This window comes from Gossypium hirsutum, chromosome D05, assembly GCF_007990345.1.
Source record: "Gossypium hirsutum isolate 1008001.06 chromosome D05, Gossypium_hirsutum_v2.1, whole genome shotgun sequence".
Lineage (NCBI taxonomy): Eukaryota > Viridiplantae > Streptophyta > Magnoliopsida > Malvales > Malvaceae > Gossypium > Gossypium hirsutum.
In genome coordinates, this window is record NC_053441.1 from 57,858,306 (window position 1) to 57,868,891 (window position 10,586).

Below are 10,586 nucleotides of genomic sequence, written 5' to 3' on the forward strand. Positions count from 1 at the left end.
TTACACTGTTCTCTAGGGAACATGACCTGTAGAACCCATTTCATAGGCATATATTTATGCTAAGCGATTAAGATGCTATGAACAAAATGAATCAAATGCTCCTAACTAGATGTGTATGAATAATATTTCCATGAATGCATGATGGTTTTTTTAGAATAATCCCCTTTTAATGCTTAGGTTGACATTGCTCGTTGTTCATCATGGTTCTATTACTGGAACATTACCTTGCTTCTTGTTTAGCTGGTATCTTTGATAGAAAACCCAAAAAAATAATCACAATTTAAACTATTTGTTTCCAAACATTTCCAACTCTCAGATTTGGTCAGTTCTGACTAGTAGTCCTGTTTTTAGTCCTTGTACTATTTAGAAAACCTTTCAGAGCAATATGCAGAAATCCTTTTACTTGAATACTATTAGTCCATTAATCATTATTTCAATGAAAAATGCTTGAAAAAGATCGTAACAATGGACAAGATTGAAATTTATTGGGAGTAGAGCTTGAAATGAATAGATTAATCAAAGATAACAAACGCTACTAAAATACAAAATGAGTAAGATGAAAATAGATGCCCCAGATATCCTAGCATGAGCTTTTTCGCACTAACTTCACAAGGACCTTTTTTAAGCCTGATATATGTTTAGGAGATCTAGAGTACTTTGTTAATGCCCCAATATGTAATGTTTTTCCTTCCGAAAAGATCCGACCATCACATGTTCAATCTTCAATCCAAATTTGAGTTGCCCTTTTCTTGGGTTTTCAATTCAAAAACCCTTTTGGTCTCAATGGGCCCTTTGCGGGTTTTCGTCTTGGCCTTTCCTTCCTTTTTTTGAGGTGAAATATTTTTTGACTGAATCTAAACTCACAGGATTAGGCAAACTTTTGCCATCCATATCGGTCAAAATCAATGCTCCTCTAGAAAAGGCCTTCTTTACCACATAGGGTCATGCCCAGTTTGGCATCCACTTTCCTCTAAAATCCTTTTGTATGGGAAGGATCTTTTTTAGAGTTTGAAAGCAACAACGAAAGATTATTGTTGTTTGATAAGCTATCATGTGAATATAAAAAAAATAATAACACTGTATGAGGTATCGTATGATTCAGTTACTGAACTTTGTAGTTTTAAGACCGAGCTTTGTAAGAAAAAGGATTCACGGAATTAAATTCATTAGAGAAGTTGAGTAGAAAATGAAAGTGATCCAATACAGATATAAACAGTTTCAGTTTGATATGATGTATAACGGAACACAGATCAGAATCTTAGTTGTGAGATTAAAGAGATGTGAAAATCCAAAGTCATGTGTGAATTTGAAATGTATTGTGTGGAAGCAAATCATTAATCTACTTTCTGATAAGATTTTCGGGGACGAAAATCCCTAAGGGATGAGAGTTGTAATAGCTCAGTTTAGACCCTAGACGGAACAGTGGTTTTGGAACCACAAATTTGAGTCAAAAAATATTTTAATATTATTTTTGGTGTCTACAGCATGTTAATTTATATGTGTGAAAATTTCGTGTGAAAATTTTACCATTTAAATGCTTAATTTTGATAAAAGGACTAAATCGCGTCAAACGTAAAAGTTGACTTCTATTAGTTAAAGGTGTTAAATAACTATAGAACTTAAAAGTGAAGGTCCTTATGTGACAAATAGCCCATTTATGAGTTAGTGGATGATAGTGGAGTGGCATTTGGTGTAATTATTAATGTTATTAAAGGTTAAATAAGTAAAAAGGTAATTATATGTTAAATTAAATAAAACAAAATCCATTGTCATCTTCCACTATTCATCTTCACCGAAAATTCAAGGAGAATAAAGCCATTGTTGGCTGTAACATTCAGCCAAGATCTCATTGCCCAAATAAGTACGGTTTTAGCTTTGTTTTTAATGATTTTTACGTTTTTGAGATCGTTGCAACTTAATCTAGCTAGCACGTATCTACGATTTCAAAACTGTTAAAGTATTTGAATGTTTCCATTATTGAGTGCATGAGTATTTTGATAGTTAATGATGGAAAATAAATCATTGTTGTTAGATATGTAAGTTTTGTTAATGAATTTTTGATAAAAATGTCAATTTTGGACTAAATTGTGAAATATTTAAATTATGTGACTAAAATGTGAAATAAATGATAGAATTGGGCTGCTAGGGACCTAAGGTAAGTTCAGCCCAACTAGAGTATGTTGAAATTTTGAATATTTTGAGTTGTTTTGAAATAGGGACTAAATCGAGAAAATGTGAAATGTTAGGGGCTAAAATGCAATTTACCCATTTATGTGTTTTTGAATAAATTTGAATAAATATATGATTAAGCAAGTCAGATTTGTATTGAAATAGATCAAGAAAAGAAGAAATCAGATTTGGATCGGGAAAAAATCAAAATTTTTTGAATAGCTATCCGGTTCATTCTTGTCCGTACGAGGTAAGTTCATAAGTAAATAAATTTTGTTAAATTCGAAAGTATGTGTGTTATATGTGCTAAATTGAATTATAATAAGTATATGTGTATATGCTGAAATGAATTAAGCATTGGAGAACTAGTTGCGAGCTTGAGTCGATTGAATTATGACGTCCGAATGGCCTGTACGAACCATAGGAATAGTATAGGATACATATGTCATGACATAGGATACATTTCGTGTAAGACCCTATCTGGGATAGTGGCATCAATATTTGATTACATGTAAGACCACGTCTGGAACGTTGGCATTGTAAGAGCTTTCGAGCTATCCGAGTATCCTTATTGATTCCGAACGGTTCAACGGGTAATATTGAGAAATAAATGACTATGTGAAAGTATATCCAATTCATGTACGTACGAAGTGTATATGATATTCAAGAATGAAAGGTGAGTATGTTTCAAATGACAATATGTGAAATACATGATAATGAATGAAGTGAATGTATATAAATGAACGTTGTGATACATATGCTCGTTATATGAAATTGTAATGAAATAAGCTTAATTATATTCAAGAGTTCGAATACCAAGAAATTGTGGTCCTATGTTTTGAACTTGAGATTTATGAAACATGAAACATGGTTTTGAGGTATGCTAGTTTGGGTTGAAAGATGATTAGATAAATGTTATTGATAAGGTTAAATTATTAAATATGTTATGTAAATGTGAAAGAGTTAAATAAGCATGTTTTGAATTGTTGGTTATGTGTTTTGTATGACTGAATGTGATATATTTGAATGAGGAGTATGTATGGTTCGAACAGTGGAATTATGAAGCATGTGTGATATGACTTTGATGTATGGTAGTTAATTTGAATTTTGAATTGATAAATGAGATTGAAATGGTTGAATTTTAAAGCATGGTTTATATGTTCATTGATAAATAATGTAAGTGAAGTTGTGTAATGTGACAATATGTATTATTTGAGAAAAGTGGTTGTATATGTGTATGAGATTAACTAAATTCAGTCTATTCGAATTGAATTATATATGTTACTGTGGTGAATTATTTACTTATGGCTTACTAAGCTTTCAAAGCTTACTTTGTGTATTTTCCCTATGTTTATAGAGTTTTGGAGACTTGCTCGGGTTGGAAGTCATAGGAGACCATATCACACTATCTAGTTTTCACTTTGATAAATAAATGCTTTGAGTTTTGGTTATGTGGCATGTATAGGCTAGTTTTGATATATTTGGTTTGAAATTTGTATGTGTATAGCCATGCGAAAATGGCTTGATCATGATGCTAATATTGGTTATATGATGTTAATGCTTGTGTGTATTCGGTCATACCTCAAGATTATTATGGAAGTATGTTTCATGGTGTATATATGTGTGATATTTGGTTATATAATTCAGTTTTAATAATGAGTTAGTTGATGGTTGTGTTTTGCTTAAATACATGAGTTTCTATAAACTAAGTTTGGTATAATTGATGGCTTGTATATTGGTTGTTTAGGTACGGTTGGTGATGGCAAAGTATACACATGTTTTATGTTTGAATGGTTGGTCATTTAGGTTCAGTTTTTAAATGACTCATTGGATGGTTGAAAAGGGTGATGTCTAGACATGATTTTAGCATGCGAACTAGGCATGATATGTCTATTTGTTAGTGTTCGAAAATGGTTCAAATTGATATGTAATATGCACATATATTTGTAATGTGAAAGAGGTATACTTTGGTAATGTGATAATGTTAGTTATTATATATTTTGTTAATGGAAATTAAGCATTGGGAAATGGTCGAATTGTTATAATATACAAATGTGTAAAGCTTATAAATTTGGTATACTTGATTCGGCAACTAAGTTTAGGAATAGCTGTTGTTACTGTAGCATATTGCGCATGAAATTGTAATGTATTAAAACTATATTTGACCATCTGGTGATATTTGATAATGCCCTATATTTGGAGAATTAATAGGTCATATAATATGGATTGGTTTGACTTGATCTGCTAACGCACTTAGGTTTATGAAATGGTACACTTAATAATTAGCCATTGAATTAGATGTATACAGAAGAATGAGATGAAATATGTGATTGTTATATGGAATATGTAACACCCCTTACCCGTATTCGGCATCGGAATAGGGTACGAGGTATTACCAGAACACATACACTTGTAAACATATTAAACCGAGCTATAAAATTTCATCCAAATTAAAACTTCCAAATAATTATTTTTGGGTCGCTAATTGGGGCTTACGAGGCCCAATACATACTCATAATCTTTCACTTTCTCATCGTATGAATTTATCAATTACTAAATATCTCGTAAGCTAAGTGTCACACATATGGTAAGACCACCTCTATTACATTACATATAACATTATCCATTTATCTCTCATTCAGCTATCAAAATTAACCACAAAGGTAGTACAAATTTTCTCTATTCGATGTTAAACCAAAACCTGTCATTTCATTTATATTAGCCCAACTGTTTAACCATTCATCCATGACATATATATATTACCTATTATTGCCAAATATAACTATGTTTCACAAATCATAATTCACCTCACATAGTGACCGAATCAATTTTTACCATTTGTCAAATAGATTACAAAACAAGTTATATAACAAAATATAGATACATTTTAAACCACACGAATAAAAAAATTTCCATGGCATTTCATAATCATCACATATAAAAAACAATTACACTTGATATTTACATCACATAAACCGAATTAATCAATACATCCCCAATGATATAATCATCCTTTTTACTTACTTAACCAGGCCAAGTCATATCATCATCTCACACATAAAATGACCCACCTATCATACTTCTCAAATATATCACTTAATAGATCGAATATACCTAACTATTATCATCATGATCAATCCACAGCCGAAATACATCCATTTATCAAAATTACCACACATATATATACCATGATTAAAATTACTTAAACATTTGATGAATTGCGTTTAGATCAAGCCATTTTCACAAGGCTAAATATATACAAATTATTCATATATTTTCCAATTTAATCACAATTCAATTCAACACATTTTCCACTTTCAAATCAATATACCATCAAATGCTCATACATATTTATACTTCATTTTAATTTCATTCATTTCACAATTTCTCATATTCACAATTTAAAATCGATTTCTCAACCCAATATGCATTTCAATACCACAATAATTCCTTTAATTCAATTCAACGTTTATCAATTATAATCGGGCATATGATCAATTCGTACATAAGTCATTTATATATTTTTTTCCAAATTTTCCTCCTCCTCCTCTCCATTCCACATCCTTAATGTGTATAACACACTTAAACAACATTAACTATATTTTCACTATTTACTTATAAGTAAATAGAAAGCTGTCTATCCGAGTCAGGGTCACTAAACTATTTTTATCTTGAGCTACAGAGCTCCAAATTAAGATCCGTTAATTCTTCCTGAAACTAGATTCAATATCTTCTTACCATAAAATTTCCAGAATTTTTGGTTTAGCCAAATAGAATAGTTTATTCTTTAAATTTTTCCCTATTTCACTGTTTGACAATTCTGACCTCTCTATACTAAAAATTAAATATCTCGTTGTACAAAATTATGAGAATGTTCTCGTCTATTTCTCTTGAAAATAAACTCATTAAAAAATTTAATCATATAAATTAAATCCCCTAATTATTTTTTTTTACAATTTTTAATGATTTTTCAAAGTTGAAACAGGGGATTCCAAAATCATTTTGACCCTATCTCACTAAAATTCAAATACCTCAAAATATATAACTCTTTTACTTGCTCTATTTCTTTTATATGAACATAGACTCATTCAGATTTAATCTCATATCTCATTCAACTTCTAATTCAATTTCCACCATTTTTGGTGATTTTTCAAAATTACACAATTGTTGTTGTCCAAAACTATTTTGTTGCTAAATTTACTCTTCCATAATTTCATTACTTCATTTCATCTTACCAAAGGGTCGATTAAATATCGAGCCCATTGTTCATCACATAGTCTTATTCGATTACACTTAATCGTTACATGATCACATGTATTTTCACTTAGTCAGTTTCCAGATGAACACTTCGGAATAATAACAGTTACACGGTGGATTAGCACATAGCACCACCCTTATAAACAATGATATGTGGTAGAATCAGCACATGGCAACCACCTTTATAATCAAGGATATCCTTTCTATTTCGAGGGTTCAACTGAGAATTTTCACTTTTTCTCACTTTTCTTTTCACTGATCAAGGTCAATTTCTCGTCTTTCTCAATTTATAATAACACATTTAACTTATTTAGCACTCACATTATTCAATCTAGTCCAAAAAATCACACTTTGGTAAAATTACATTTTTGCCCTTAAAGTTTCACAAAATTATGATTTTACCCCTAGGCTCGTAAAATAAGTTTTATTCAATTTCATTGCATTTTAGGCCTAGCCGAACCATTTTATGACAGTTTCAATCCAAAATTTTCACTTACGCACACACTTATGACATATTTTATAACTTTTCCAAATTAATCCTTTTAGATGTTTTTATCAAAAATCACATAGTTCAAGTCGTTTATCACACTCCAAACATTCATATTCTTCAATAAAACATAAAAATACATGCATATCATCCATGGGTAAATTTTTAAACATAAACCCTATGTAACACCCCTTACCCGTATTCAACTCCGGAATAGGGTATGAGGCATTACTAGAACACTTACACATGTAAACGTATTAAACCGAGTTACAACATTTCATTCAAATTTAAACTCTTCAAATTTTTAACATGCTTTTATAATTCTTTACAACATATCCTCAAAATATTATATTCATAACAAATAGGGCCTACGAGACCCGATACTTACTCATCTAATTCAAAGCTCCATTTCCATTTTATTCAATTCACAATCTTTCATGTTCACAATTCAAATCAATTTCTCAATCCAATACATATATATTTCAATATCACACTCTCATACTATGAAACTTTATTTTCCCATATGAGCTTAAACCATTATCATCACATATCAAAGACAAATGTTCTTGACATTTTCATCACATAAACCGAATTAATCAATGCAACTCAACGATATAATCATCCATATATCATTATTATCACATATATATATGTCATGACTAAATTTCTTAAACATTTGATCAATTGCTTTTCAATACCGCAATAGTTCCTTCAGTACCAATACGTATTTACCATTCAATTTAACATTTACCGATTATAATCGGCCATATGACCATTATACACAATTCTTTCATACATTTTATTATCCTCCTCCTCCCCTCCATTCCATATCCTTTATGTATAAAACATGCTTAAATAGCATTATACATAATTTCACTATCCACTTATATTTAAATTTAAAGCTGTCTAATCGAGTTACAGTCACAAAATTATTTTTATCTGGAGCTACAGAGTTCTGAATTAAGTTCTGATAATTTTTCCCAAAACTAGACTCACATATATTCTTGCCATAAAATTTTAAGAATTTTAGGTTTAGCTAATTAGTACAGTTTATTCTTTAAACTCTCCTCTGTTTCACTACTCAACAGCTCTGACTCCTCTTCACTAAAAGTTGTTTATCTCCTTGTACAGAATTCAAATGATGTTCTCGTTTGTTTCTCTTGAAAACAGACTCAATGAGGAATTCAATAATGTACATTACAAGCCATAATTATTTTTGTACAATTTTTAGTGAATTTTAAAAGTCAGAACAGTGGATTCCAAAATCATTCTAGCTCTATCTCACTAAAATTCAAATATCTCATAATATAAAACTCATTTGCTTGCTATATTTCTTTTATGTGAAAATAGACTCATTCATCTTCAATTTCATATATTATTCAGTCTCTAATTCAATTTCCACCATTTTTGGTGATTTTTTAAAATCACACAACTGTTGCTGTCTAAACTGTTTTGTTGCTAAATGTACACTTTCATAATTTCACTTTTTCACTTTCTATCACAATTCAATTCAAAATTCACTTTTCCATTTCTAAGTCAATATTCAATTCAATTCCACACCTATATTCATTAATCAATTACACTTAGTCAATTTCCCGATGAACACTTCGGAATAATAACAGATACACGGTGGATTCAGCACACAGCAACCACCCTTTGTAATCAATTATACCGGCTCACATAGTAGCATGCACATAGTACTACACAGGTGACCATCACTATCCGATACACGTAGTAGCCTTCACATAGTACCACACACGTGATCGAAGCTATCCAATACGCATAGTAGCCTGCACATAGTACTACACATGCGACCTATCATTCTGATACACGTAGTAGCCCACACATAGTACTACACACGTGATCAAGTTTTACGGTTCACGAAGTAGCCTTCACATAGTACTACACACGTGATCAAAGCTTTTCGGTACACATAGTAGCCTTCACTTAGTACTACACATGTGACCATTATTTATCGATACACGTAGTAGCCTTCACACAGTACTACACAAGTGACCAAAGCTTCTCGGTACACATTTTAGCCTTCACTTAGTACTACACATGTGACCATTATTTATCGATACATGTAGTAGCCTTCACACAGTACTACACACGTGTTCATCGATACCTTACTCAAATCTTTACCATTCCGACAGTTCCACAAAGATTCTTACTTCCCAATAATTTACAATTTCTCCATAACACATTATAATACCAATCTTTCCACTCAACTCCATAACCAATTTAATAATTCGATTTGAATCACTTCAACCATTACTTTCACCTTCACATAGTGGCCTACACACAGTCCATACCACATATGTAATCATTTCTGTCACTTCATTCAAAACACCCATTTTTATTCCGAATGTTCAATCGGGAAATTTCTCACTTTTTCTCATTTTTTTTACTAATCAAAGTCAATTCCTTGTCTTTCTTAACTTTAATAACATATTTAGCTTATATAACATTCACATTATTCAATCCAGTCCAAAAATCACATTTTGGAAAAATACATTTTTGCCCCTAATGTTTCACAAAATTACGATTTTGTCCCTAGGCTCGGAAATTAAACTTTATTTATTTTTATTATGTAATATAACATGCTGAACATTTTCCCTTCTACAGCAACATCAAATTCTTGCTCTAAAGTGCACTTATGAACATTAGGTATTTTTACCGATTAAGTCGTTTTACTCGTTTTCGCTGAAAATCGCTTAGCAAAAATCGTTGAACATAATTCTAAGCTTCATATTCTATCATGAAACATCAAAATTCACACTTTTCATCTATGGGTAATTTTTAAAACATAAATTCTAGCTTGAATTAATGGTAGAAATAGCTTAAGCAAGTTATCGGGATTCGAAAAATACAAAGAACAAGAAAACGGGGCTAGAACGGACTTACCATGAAGCTTGGAAGATGAAAAAACCCTAGCCATGGTGTTCCCTTGCTACATACGGCCATGGAGAAAAGAATTGAAGAAGATGATAATTTATTTCATGTTATTTTGTCTTTAGTCATCAATTAAGGCATTTTACCAAAATGCCCTTAAATAGCTTACTTACTAACCATGTCCATTTTTGTCCATAAATAACCAATGGTCTAATTACCATTTAAGGACCTCCAATTTAAAATTTCATAATAATTAGACACCTCTAACTTGTAGAACTCAACTTTTGCCCTTTTACAATTTAGTCCTTTTGACTAAATTGAGTGCCCAAACGTCGAAATTTTCGAACGAAAATTTCACAAAATCATTCCATGAAATCGTAGACGATAAAAATATAAGAAAAATAAATTTTTCCTTGTCAAATTTGTGGTCCCGAAACCACTGTTCCGACTAGGCCCAAAATCGGGCTGTTACACCCTAGCTCACGGTAACAGTAGAAATAGGTAAACTGAGCTTCGAGGATTTCAAAAATATAAAGAACATTAAAAATGGGACAAAGACGGACTTACTATGAAGCTTGGAAGCTTGAACAAACCTTAGCCATGGCTTCATGATACATTCGGCCAACCCCATGGAGAAGATGATGATTTTTGGCCTTATTTTGTCTTTTTAAGTCATTTAATTTACCAAATTACCAAAATACCCCTAACTTAAAAATTTCCTATTTTACTTATCTCATGTCCATTTTTTGTCCAAAATTAAACCAATGGTCTAATTACC